The sequence below is a fragment of the Onychostruthus taczanowskii genome, unplaced genomic scaffold (genome assembly GCF_017590055.1).
Source record: "Onychostruthus taczanowskii isolate IOZ18803 unplaced genomic scaffold, ASM1759005v1 scaffold55, whole genome shotgun sequence".
NCBI lineage: Eukaryota > Metazoa > Chordata > Aves > Passeriformes > Passeridae > Onychostruthus > Onychostruthus taczanowskii.
Window position 1 is genome coordinate 4,546,346 of NW_024503124.1, and position 12,773 is coordinate 4,559,118.

Consider the following 12,773-nt stretch of genomic DNA (forward strand, 5'->3'; position numbering starts at 1 on the left):
AAATGTTGACGAACGTAAAAATCATCTCACAGCATGCAGGGAAGGAATCAAGGGGCTGATGGCACCAGGGAGGCAATGAAATTTCACCGTTAGAGAAGGTTCTGATAAACACAGAGTTTTGTGGAGACATCAAAGCATGGTGCAGCTGCTGGCACGTCAAAGGAGGATTGTGCTGCCTCCAACAACTCCCTGGTGTCAGCTCGTGGTTGGCGTCACCGACACATTGGAATCAGCAAAGAGAGCAACTCCAGGCTCTTTTTTTTCTTTTTTTTCTGTCACTTGCTGCTGGCAGGATCAGTGTCTCCATATTTTCCTGTGCAGGAGGTAAAAGCCCCCTCCTGTTCTGATGGAAGGTGTCTCACTGCAGGACATGAAGGGCTCCTCCCCACCAGGGCAGCCAACATCCACCTCAGCTGTCTGAGAAATGCCTGAACTTTTGTGTCCTCCCGCAGGAATTCTGGGGTATGCCTTGGCTATTTCTCTGACGTCTGGTTTTGATAAGTGATTTTCAGAGCCTAGTGTCTCCTAGGAATTCTGCAGGAAGAAAGTGGGTGAGGTCATTCAGCTTTTCACTGAGTTTCCTTTCTCTGTTTTTGGCCGCTCTGGTGAACATGACCCTCCAGCGCTCGGGAATATTTCTGTCCCCGTAGGAGCATCGACCACTCGTTGGTTTTATCTGTGCACACACAAAAGTTCCATGTCACTGGAAGGGGAAACAAGGTTGACATTAAGCAGGGGAACACAAGCAGCTCAGAGATGCAGCTGTGAGCTGAGTTCATTTATGAGCTCAAGTGCTGGCAGAGCCTGTGCTTGTTGCTCGGCCGCTCCGCCGGCCCCTGGCCTGGCTCCGAGTAGTTGAAGGCCATGGAATAATGGCTGGTTTGTCAGCCCCTTTTATCCATGGCAGGAATACTCAGAACGAAGCAACAAGTAAAAGAAAATGCATCTTATTTTCTCTGCTTCACCAGCACTCTGCCTCGGCGAGTGTGTGACTCGCATACGGCTCTCCTCAGTGAGACTCTTCATATCAGATTTCATTTCTTGCTCCATGGGTTGCCATGGAGACGATGCTGAACCGCTGCTTTTGTAGGCCAGGAGATTTATGACTGCATCCCCAACCAGTCTGCTCATCAGAGCCACACAGGATTCTCTTCAGTATTATGTTTTTTACATAAACAGAAGGGGAAAGAAGAAGGCCCTGCATTTCTCAAAATATTTTTCACAGTCAAACCCTGTATCTTGGATTTCTTGAAGCCTATCAGAGTCTGTTTATATACATTACAGCATATTTATGCTAAGTTACTGATTTATAAGGAATGTATAATCACATGTACAAGCTCCTGAGAGCCAAGGCCTGGCAAGAGTTAAGTGCCTGTATCAAAACAGACCCTTCTGCACTAGCCTTGTTCTTATCTTACTCATTCCAGCTTTTTCGCAGGCAGAGACAGTGGGATTCGGTGAAGTCACAGCATAAACACCCTCTTTAGAAATCCAAATCATGTGATTTATGATTAGGTTATTGTTTATCAAGCCCACAGGAAGCCTGGGTGCTACAGCACACACAAATACAAAGGGGAGCATGTCCCAACAGCACAAAAGAGCACATCGTTAATATTAATTGTTAGCCAATCTAAAGCATCTGACAACAAATCTTCCTACTGCCCAGACAGTCGGAAGCTCCGGGATAAACGTTCTGCTCCACCTTCCTGGATGCCATTAATCACACCGGATGCACATTGTCCCACCTTCCCTCAGATGGGCTCAGTACCAGGCTCCCTGGCGTTGCACCAGCAGCTAAAGGAGGTCTGCTCCTGGAACAGCTCCAGGAGACCTTTGGATGCTCTGGGAGGCACAAGTGGAACTGAAGAATATATTGTTATAAAATTGTCAGAGAGCACTCGTGGGACATGGCCAAGGAAGCCCACAGGGCACAAATACAAGTGGCAGCTGCTTCTCTTGAGCTGCTCAAGTGCCTTTGCCAGACAGGGAGACCACAACGCTTCCCACAAGGGAAAGTAAGTGCCAGGAGTGGGATACGGGGCTGGGCTCCCACGTGTCACAGCAACACAAGCGTTTGCTGAGGGACAGTGCTCTGAGGTGGCTTCAGGGCAGGGCTTTGGCTGGGCTCTGGATGAAAACCACGTCAGAGGGATCATTTTTACAGTGCAGAGCAGAAAGGCCAGTCAGATCACTCAGCATGTGCCTTACAGTATCCTTTTTTTTTTTCCTGTAGATTTTTTACCTCTTAATGTTTCCCATCCCCCTGGCAGGGCAGTTCAGAACAAGGGTTCAGCACCAGTTGCCACTACACCTTTACCAGCAGCCTTCCAGGCAATTTTCCATCCATTAGCACAGCAGTATTACCCTCTAAACGAGCACAAATCATTTTCCCTGTTAATATTTAATGAAACGCAGACTGACCCATTACACTGAACCGTGACACATACAGGCACATGGGGAAGAAAACAAGCGCCAAGCACAACTTAAATTATCTGTATCAAATTCTCCAAAATGGCCATAAATTCTGAATTTTCAGCTTGAGGCACGGCATCAGCCCAGGCCCATTGGTGGACAAGTGCTCCCAGCTGTCTGGAAGCAGGGCTGGTTAACGTGTTTCAAGTGGGTCAGGCTGTCTCACTGATCACCAGGGAAATGTAGGCCACTGCACTTCCATTTGCACAGCAGCAACTCAGCAGAGTTGTCAGAGTCACTGGGACACAAACCCCTCAAATAAACCCTGAATGTGGAAGCAGAGCTGAAACAGAGTAAATCTGTAGTTGGCATCCCTGTGATACAACCAGCAGCCCTTGAACAGATGCTGATTTATTGCTACAACATTGCTGGACCAAGGCTTGCGTCTGCTAAAGTATCCAGTCCTTTTGAAAAATATATGATATCCCATTAATATGTTGAGAGGCATCTATTATTAACTAAGTAATTAGATAATTATTAACCTCAAAAGAGCACATTTTCTCAAAAAAAAAAAAAAAAAATCAAATTGGCCCTAAATCAAGCTCTCTACTGCTACAGCCAGACTGCTCCCTGTAACTGAACCTGCTAATTTATTTTGGGAACATGCACCATCACACAGAAATAGTGGTCCATGGGCCCCAAATAGCAGCAAAGGCCAGATCAGGTACAGGAGTCTGAGTGTGATAACCTGGAGTCCTTTGTTAGAGCAATATTCAGGGAAATGGGCTATGGGATGGGGGACCCGAGGCCAGCAGCTCCTCAAGGTCACCGTGGCCAGCAGGGAAGGAGCCCGCAGAGCACCAATGGATCTCCCATTCTACCCAAACTGGTTTGCTCAATGAGGTCATAATTAACACGGAGCAGTTCGTTAGATCAGCGTCCATCTAGTATTGACACGTATGGCCAAGGCTGTTAATAGGCTGGAAGTGGTTAATTAGTGCTGACTGGCTCTGAAGATAGGGCAGAGCTACATTCCAGCAGGGTGGGACGGAGCACTTTTGTAGAATGCAGCAGTTTTAGGTCAACCACTGCAGAGCAATCCTGGGCTTACCCCTGGCTTTCACCCATTGCAGGAGGGGAATGGCAATCCCTGCAGCTCAGGAATGCAAACACAGCTCTGGAGCTCCAACAAAAGTGCATACACATGGATTTGTAGCTGTTCAGGAAGCCCTACAAGCTTGAGGCATTCCTGGAGCTACAACTTTCCGAGCAGAAATGAGGCATGTTTAAAATGAGTACTTGTCTTTTATACAGAGAATTGTTTGGTTTGGTAGAACTATAAATTGTCTGACTCCTGATGTCTAATAACCAAATCTACACATGTAATTGTAGGAGACCTTAAAAGTGAAAAACAAATTTAGATGGAAAATCTAGCTCCCAAATTTCATGCTGGAATCCAGGGCTATACATTTATATATATTCACACCAACCATGGCAGGAACTGCATGAACAATACTGTTATCAATTCCAGACTCTGACATTTTTCAGGCACTAAGAGCATTATTTAGAGACAAGATAAAATCCACATTGTTCAAAACCACACATGAATAATGCCATTGTTGACATTTTGAGTGTGCATGTAGCTCCCATAAAAGCACTGAACATTTTTTTTCTCAATATCCAAACACCTGCTCAGAAGATCAAAACTATTTTCTTAATAAATTACTTTAAAAGTTGAATACAGTATATATCCTCATACGTTTCAGTTTTGCAAATCTTCTATTAAAAGACATTAGTTCATTCCTCTGAGTGGAATTTTAGGCATCAAAAATCTCTTCAGATCATGTTATATATATTACACAAATATTCCAGCAGAGGGTCTTAATATTTACAATAAATTTAAAAAACCCCATGCACATGACTGAAAAAAAACCCTCAAATTTCTGTCTCTGCTTTCTTCTCACAACTTTGCAAGTCTTCCTGGGGAGAAGCTTGCATCCTTGGCTTTTAGCATTCCAACATCTCTCTCCATATCTATCCAAGTCTTTCACAGAGAAGATCATCCTGTGGTCAATACACAACCCCAAGATGCTCAAACAATATCACTGCAAACATTCCCAGAGTGAAAACACCAATCTAGCCTGCTTCCCTAAATGAAACGTGTGTGTGTGTCAGAGTGATTTGATGTGTTCTTTATTCCCAGCTGGAGGAAGGAGCATTGCTGCAGTGATTTGAGTGGTTCTGCCCACTGTGTCTCACAGTTGCAAAGGCTTTTGGCTGCAGAATTAAAAGCCTGATGATTGCTCACCATTTAGGGAGGAAAAAATGCATTTTTTAGAATTTCAGAGTGACTTTATCCAAAAGAACTGGCTTGGATATGACACAGAGTGAAGTCTCTGATGATCTGCCTGTGTTTTTCAAATGGGGTCACACACACACAACATCTAGTGCAGGTTTTGTTGGCAGTACAGACACTTCAGGAAGGATGAGGTGATCCCTCACTGGCTGCATCACCATCAGGCAGCTTTGCTCCAGTGATGGTGATTCAGGGAATTGTGGACAGCTCAGGAACTCACAGAATATTTTAAATTGGTGGCTTCTCACTATGTTTTAACACCCTCTTCCAGCAGCCTTTAACTTGCCCCCTCCCTGCTTGATGCAGGACCTTGGCATGGAGGAATCTTACTAATGAAGTTTGAAAATTATATGGACTTATTTGTGCATCAACATGCAACCAGTTTGACACTTTACCAAAAAAAAAAAACCAAACCAAACCACCCCAAAATCCCAACATGATGGGTTTGGTAGGGGCAAGGCATCTCTAAAATCTGTTCCAAGAGCCTGAATTCCAGCTGAGCAACAAAAGCTAGATTTAGTTAACAAAACTAGATGTAGCTGTTAAAATACCTGTATGGAATTGGATTAATAAGAGGGAGAATCCTTCTGAGCCTCAGCAGGCAGCAGCCCATGCAGCCAAGTTAGCAACATAACCCAGCTCCAGCTATTGTTTTATTGGATTTCTTTGGCGGGGGAGAGGGGGCCACGGAGCAGGAAGGAATTTTTATGCATATATGCATACAGAAAAGGCCTGTTTTTTCATCTATGTAAAGTCAAAACATACTGGAACCATAAATTACATCCTGCAGAAGTGTTCAGAGTTTGTATCCTTTTAAGGAATACAGCATAAAGTTAGCACCCCTCTTCCAAGGTATAATCTTCCATCAGTGAGAGATGCTGCTGCCTGATCGCAGCCAGACAACTGGCCCGGCACCAAGAGCCCCAACGTGCCAACATATGGAAACAATTGCTTCCCTTCAGATTGGAAATGACATCCCTGGGTGTGTGCACAACACCCCCCATCAATCACCCCAAATGGTTCACTATTTGGACTTTAACTTTTTATCCAGTGGAGATCCCCAGAGCCTGGTGTGAAGGGCAGCAAAGGTATTTACACAGAGCAGAAAGCAAAAGAGCTGCTGCCCCAGTCTGAGCCTCTCTGGACAAGGCTGCATTTCACACAGCAGCACAGATCTTGCTCCAGCTTCGTATAAAAGCAGCTAAATCTTGAAGTTAGACCTCTTCTTGCCTTTTATTTTCCCCTTTCCTTGAAATAGAGCACACTTGTCATTTAAAGGTACACGTGATACAAAAAGTTCATGGGAAAGAAAAAATCTTTGGAACAAAATCTCAGCTACTCTAAATAAGAAAAGCCTACAGAAGCCAAAAACCACCCCCAGGACTCCAGAAAACCACCACACCTTGGCAGCCTCAGCAAGAGAAGTGAGGTTTAAAGGTGAGTATCTGTCCATAGGTTACATGCTTTGACACCAGTGCCAACTTCTCTGTGTCAATGAAGCTGCCACGGGCCTGCAACATAAGGGAAAAATCAAGAGGATTTTTTTCCTAATGATCTGGAGATCAGAAAGGCAAATTCCTGTTGAGAATGCAAGGAAAGCCTTCGTTCAAGAAGTTTTCTGGGCTCATACAGCAAAGGATGGTGAAGGGAAACAGGCAACTTCCTAAAGAACTGCTGGGATGAGTGAAAAGCCAGGAGGGGTCTGTGTTTTAAATCAGTAAACACCAGTGAGGGTGGCACTTCTGGAGCCACTCCTTAGGCACCCCAGGAAACTGAAATTGTGGCTCAGTAGAGGTGAACATATATTTTTCTCTTGCTTTCACCAGAGCCAGGGGTTCCGAGCAATGTTGGAATTCTGCAGGTGATGTGATTGATTATTTCTTGCTAATGGAACCTCTGGAATTAGCTCTTCTGTGGATTATAGGAAAAGCAACGTTTTCACATGGAAGACAAGAGGCAGAAGCATACCTGGCTGTACAGCACAGGAATAAACCATCACCTGGGCTTTTGGCAGGAGGAGGGCTGTTATGATGGTTAAGGTCTTGTCTGGGCCACCAAGACAAACAGACTGAACCGCCACATCTGTTCCTGCAGCAATTCCAGGTTTTCTCCAAGCCTCCCCAAGGCAGATTTTCCAAAAGCACTGTGAAGATGCAAACAAGCACTGTGGAGGATTTACAAACACCTCTCTGCAGGCTGGATGCTTATCAGCACCTGTTGATGTCCTTTGGGTCCTGTCTGAGGGAACATTACAGATGTCATTATTCAGATCCAGCCAAATTCTGCCTTCAGGCACAGAACATTTCCATGCAAGTGAAAGAGCAGTGAGCTCATATCCAAGGGTGGGACTGAGCCCCAAGTAGAGTAGGAAAAAGGATTTGCTGTGTGACAAAAATAGGCCAAGTGCCTTGTCACATCTGACAAATGCCTCAGATGGCAGGGAACAGCTTTGGGGGGCTATTAAAAGAGTTCCTGTTTCCATGGATCAACTGACTCCTTGTCACAGGTAAGTTGGTGGCCCCCTTCTCGATGGCAATGTAAATGGGTCTCAGCATCAGCAGGGAACTAACCATAATTATTTCCTCATCCCTAATGCTTCCCTCACTGTCATTTGTTGATGAGCAATTCTAGGCTGGATTCTGCAGATCACAGAGCTTTTTATCCTCACTTACTCATAGGAGCTGCTCAAATTTTAGGAGAAAAAATTGCAGCCATTTACAACAGAGGCTGCCAAATCAGGCACTCTCCTGCGAAAGTGGGATGTGATGATCTGCTTGGGTTTGGATGTTTCCAAACATAAAATAAAATCAGGTCAGACCTGATACACATTCCTAAAGTCAAGGGCCCTGCTGCAGAGAAGGATTTAGGTAATAGCTCTGATCTGCTGCTAACGAGCAGTTAATTGGTGTTCCTTTCTTGTGTTTATCATTTGTAAACAGAAAGACCATATTAACAACTAACAGTCGAGGAACCCCTTCAGTTGTGGGTTCTGTGTGACTCATCCCAGTTTATGTTCGCTAAACAGCTGAGGAGAAATCAGCTTGGTTTTGCTGCAAGGAAAGCAGAGTGCCCAGACGAAAAGACCACAGCCTCTAACTCATTTCAGTTTGAAAAAACAGAAGGGGGCAATTACATTTCCCAGCAGATACTGCTCTGGTGCAGGAGAAATATTTGTTGGTCTGCCCCTGGCTGGCAGACAGGCAGTTGTTGGGTGTGTACCACACAAAGAATACTTTCATTTTTTGGCACGGTGCAGCATTGCTGAAATACCAAAGACCATGGCTAATTAAGTGGAGTGATGGAACAGAATGATTTGATGATAAGATTTAATTGGTATGAACGTTCCCATAGAGGAGTTACTGTGTCTGTCTGGGAGGACCAGACGCTCAGCTCAGGGGGGCATTGCTCAACTGGAGCTGAGGGGTGAAGGGCACAGGGGTGCCCTGTGCTTGCTCCCAGTCCTGGCACTCCAGCAGCAATTTAGGGAACACTGAACCAGTCTTTTGCTGTCACGGTGGTTGTGAATCACCAGGACCAAGCACAGCCCCTTTCCCCCACAGTGACTGCTGGGGGATGGAGTCACAAGGGAGCACCTACTGAACCTGAGTAAGGACGGGACTGCTCCAGATGCTTCACAGGAGCACAGACCAGGAGGCAGCCATTAACTCCCTAAATGCTGGTGCTTTCAGCTGATCATTCTGATTTTTCAATAATAAAAGATGCTTATCTTAACTTTCTAAACAGGAAATCAGCCTTGGATAAGCCACTCTGATGCTGATTCTTGCTCCATAGCTTGGCTTCACAGCTTGGCACAGGTTCCCCAGTATTCCCCATGTGTACCTACATAGAAGTTTTCCCAAGTCTCCCATTTGGGGCTCCAGACTGGACTAAACTGGCAGTGCTGCAGTCTCCAGGGATACAAAGTTCCACAAGGCCAAAAATCACTGATCAAAGCACAGGGCAATAACCACAGCCATATTAGGAGCAGTAAATTGGTATTGCCAAGGGGAAGGGTTGGCCCTTCAGAGCATTCTCCTTCCTTGGACATGGACAGATGATCCAGCATTCTGTTACAGGCCACTTCCATCTGCCTTGACACAAGGCCAACACCAAACAGCCAGGAGAGGAGAGCCAAGATCTTTCCTAGAAGAGCCCAAAAGATTTCCCGCAAGCAAACAAGACATTTGTCACAAGGGAACATAGATTTTGTGCTCAGCACATGTTTAAGTCACCAAGTCTGGCAACAGCACCCATGGAAGAGTCACAGGCTTCAGGATCCTCCAGGTAAAGGTAAATACAATCCCACACTCCAAATTTCACTATTACCTCTTCATTGACTTTTGCTGCAGAAATAATCAGAAAAATGAAAATAATTCCCTGATTATTTCTCTCACCCTTCTCAGCATTTGGCAAAATCTGTCATGGTTCTAAATGTGGCCTTTTATTTTCTACTACACAAGCTTGACTATACAGACTGAATCTTAAAACATGGTTTCATAACTCCCATTTGGCTGTGAATTCACTGCAAGAGGGTCTGCACAATTAGAAACCTTGCAGCAGCTGGGCTGTAACAGCAGCCACCGGACCCCTGAGCACCAGGTGACACTGGATAGAACACACACCTGTGAGTTAAGATTGCCTCTGATTGTCACTCCTTTCTGCTAACACTTGGCAGGGATCCCCTGATGAGCCAAGAGCACTGATTTAGAGATTTGTGCCTGCCTGTATCATGACATTCCTGTCCATGCTCTCTCCTTCACTAGCAGGGAAAAAGAGCCAACAACTGCTATTCTCTTTCCCCTCCCACCCTGGAGGAAAGAAAGCCAGCACATGATAGCTCTTGCTGCAACACAAATGATTTTCTTCTGATGCTGTTTCCTCCCTTTGCTGCCAGAAACCTGGAGAGCTCCAAGATCTGCCCAGTCAGCATCACCTTGGCTTCCGTGTCTTGCAGAATAGATCTGCTTCATCAATTACTCAAGAGAAAGAGCCCTGAGCAAGCAGCCCTTTCCCTCCTTAAACCAGGGCAGACAAGAAACTGTCCCTCTGTTCAAGGAAACACCTCCCCTTCATCCTCCTCTCTTTCTTAATTACTGTAATTGTCAAAAGCTTTTCCCTCCACATCTCAGATTGCTCAGAAGTTGCCAAGTAGGGAGCCCCTCTTTACCAACTTGAAAATCTGTTCCAATTAGCCCACAGAAACAGAGCAGCTCAGAGCATTAGAGAATTATGCTTATTTAAAATGTATCAGGCTCTGGTACTTGGGAAAACACATTGGGTTGCTAGAGTATAATCTGCTGTGTTTCTAAGTGGTTTTTGGCATTAAACAAGGGATCCACAGGACAAGGTTTTTTAGTTGAAGAGAATGCAGTTCAGCCATAACACTCTGGTCTCCAAGGCTGCTGCTGCCACGCTGCTCTCCTGGAACACCCTTTGGTGACAGCAGCAGGCTCAGCTGATCCTCTTGTCATAGTCAGCAAGGGTGTTGGCTCCCAAACCAGTTGCCCCAGAATAAATACACATGGAGTGAAGAAATGCAAGATTGCCACTCTCTCTAGCAATTTCTTCTTGCAGAAACAAGCTGTGATGAAAGTCACAGCAGCAGCAGTTGAGGGTGAGTGGCTGCTCAGACAGTGCTCCCAGGCCCCCAAGGGATGCCTGCTCTGCCAGCCAGGCAGCTCACCTGCTGCTGACATGCTTTTAGATGAGGCTTTCCTGCTCAACTAAGTCTGGTTCTATGGAGCATTTAGTTCCCCAAATGCCCTACTTGCAGGGAATAAAAGACCAGTCAGCCATTATGCTGACAAAACACCAGCAAGAGGGAGAGAGCCTGTCTGAGCAGTTGGTTAAAAATTGGTCTAGACTTGCTCTCATTAATTTGCTTTAGAGACAGCTGGGAAAAAGGACAGGAGACTGAATTTATCTGCCCTGAGACAGTCCCTGTGGCTCTGTGCTACCTATGCTGCTCAGCCAGGGGACACTGCAAACACTTGGCCTCCCAACTCAAACTCTCTCAAAACCAGTAACTCTACCTTCAAAGAGCTGAAGGGAGCCTCTTCCAACCTCACAGCCTCCAGATGTGGAGCTTTTAAATAGAAGTACTTCCTCATACGGTAACTCCCAAAGGTCTGCTTTATCCATGCCAGTGGAAGGGTTGTTACTGATACAGGGTCATACAGCAGGTGAACTCTCTCTTTATAGCTGCTTATTCAGGATGGGGAAGAAAGCCAGGAGGAAACAGCTCCAGTGACATCAGCAGGGTAATTTTTAACATGTATTGCTACATGGAAACAAAAATCATCTCTGCACACAGATGCTCCCCATAAAGTATGTTTGAAAAATGTACCTTTTTCCATTTCGGAGTATAGGACAACAACTATACTGTTAAATTAACAACACAACTGTTAAACCTGTTGGCAGAAAACAACTGCTTGACAGTGTCCACAGTGCAATCAAGTCAGGTGACATCCAGTACTGGAGAAAAGTTTGAGGGTTTTCAGCTGCTGCTGACTGAACTCAGCCAGCAGAACCTACTCAGGCTGGTGCCTGATCAGCTCTTTGGGGCTCTGCAATTCAGTGACACAATGACACACATGGCACCTTAAAATCCATCCAGTCTCACACCCTGCCATGGTCAGGGACACCTCCCCCTATCCAACCTGGCCTTGGATGGGATGGGGCAGCCACAGCTTCTCTGGGCAACCTGTGCCAGGGCCTCCCCACACTCACAGGGAACAATTTTGCTCTGTTTTTTTTTTTTTTCTTTTGTCAGTTGAACCCATTCCATCTTGTAATACTGAAAGAGTAAGTGGAAATTGTTCATACCTAGTTTGTTTTGGTGTCTTTTGCTCCCCAATAGTATAACTGCTCATTTAGCAGCCTTACACTGGAGCTAATTAATCCTGCACAATGTAATTGGGATTATGGTGCCACTGGTGAACATGAGGAGCATTTATTTGGGAGAGATATAAAGTCTCTGTGGGCAATTATTGTGCCAATATTAAACACTTCATCACTATTCAGGCTAAAAGACAAAAGAAGACAAGGAAGGAATTTTTACACCAATACATGAACTCTACTCATTGATAATATTTAAATATGTTTATACCACTGTGTACTGGTTCAGAAGTCAGCATGCCCCAGATGATAATATTGATTTCTCTAAAATCAGAACAAGGTATAATCTGGCTTTAAGTTTCTGCAAATGCCAAAAATTAAGTTTTGTTCTCATTCACATTAATTTTCTTCTACTTACTCTTGGTTCACACAAGGGCAATGAGGTCAGCTTGCACAGAAAGCTGCAGTGAAAATGCCTCCTTTGCTCTCCTAAACCAAGATTCTGGCTCACTCACATCTACCACTGGATCCTGAAGGCACAAAACAGATTCCTGGACCAGGTTGCCTATTTTGAGAGTTTGTTTGGTGTTTAATTCATGATTTAGTTCTGTGATTTCTTTCCCTGATCAGACCATAATGCCAGCTTTCCCAAGTGCCACTGCCTCACTGATTTCAATGGTTTTGACTGCTGTTATCAGCTGCTTTGGACCCTGATTAGCTGAGGACTCTATGCCTCATCAAATCCTGTTTTCCTGATTTGTTTGCCAGGACTAATCTTCAGCGATCTCTCCCAGAATCCCCAGTGGCCTCTCTGTGAGCATTCCCAGATGCTCCCTAGTCTCCTCCTCCTTTTCCTTTGTCCTGTTCCACAATGACACCTCTGCTCACACCACTGACACCTTAATAATGTGCAGTTACCAGGGGCTCCCCATCCTCTTCTCTCTGCTCTGTCCTTTAGATCCGAGTCTCCTTTGCAACAGAAACCAATTAGAAGCAATTAAGAGCTTAAGTTACAAAGGAAATGGTTCTCAGTTACAAAACATTGACCAGCCAGTTCAGTCATTTTAATACAACGGTGAACTGAACTTTTATCACAGTGGTAAACCAGACTGATACTGTCATCTACAGTTAATGTTTAAAAAGAAATGCTCTCCATCAGGGCCAAAGG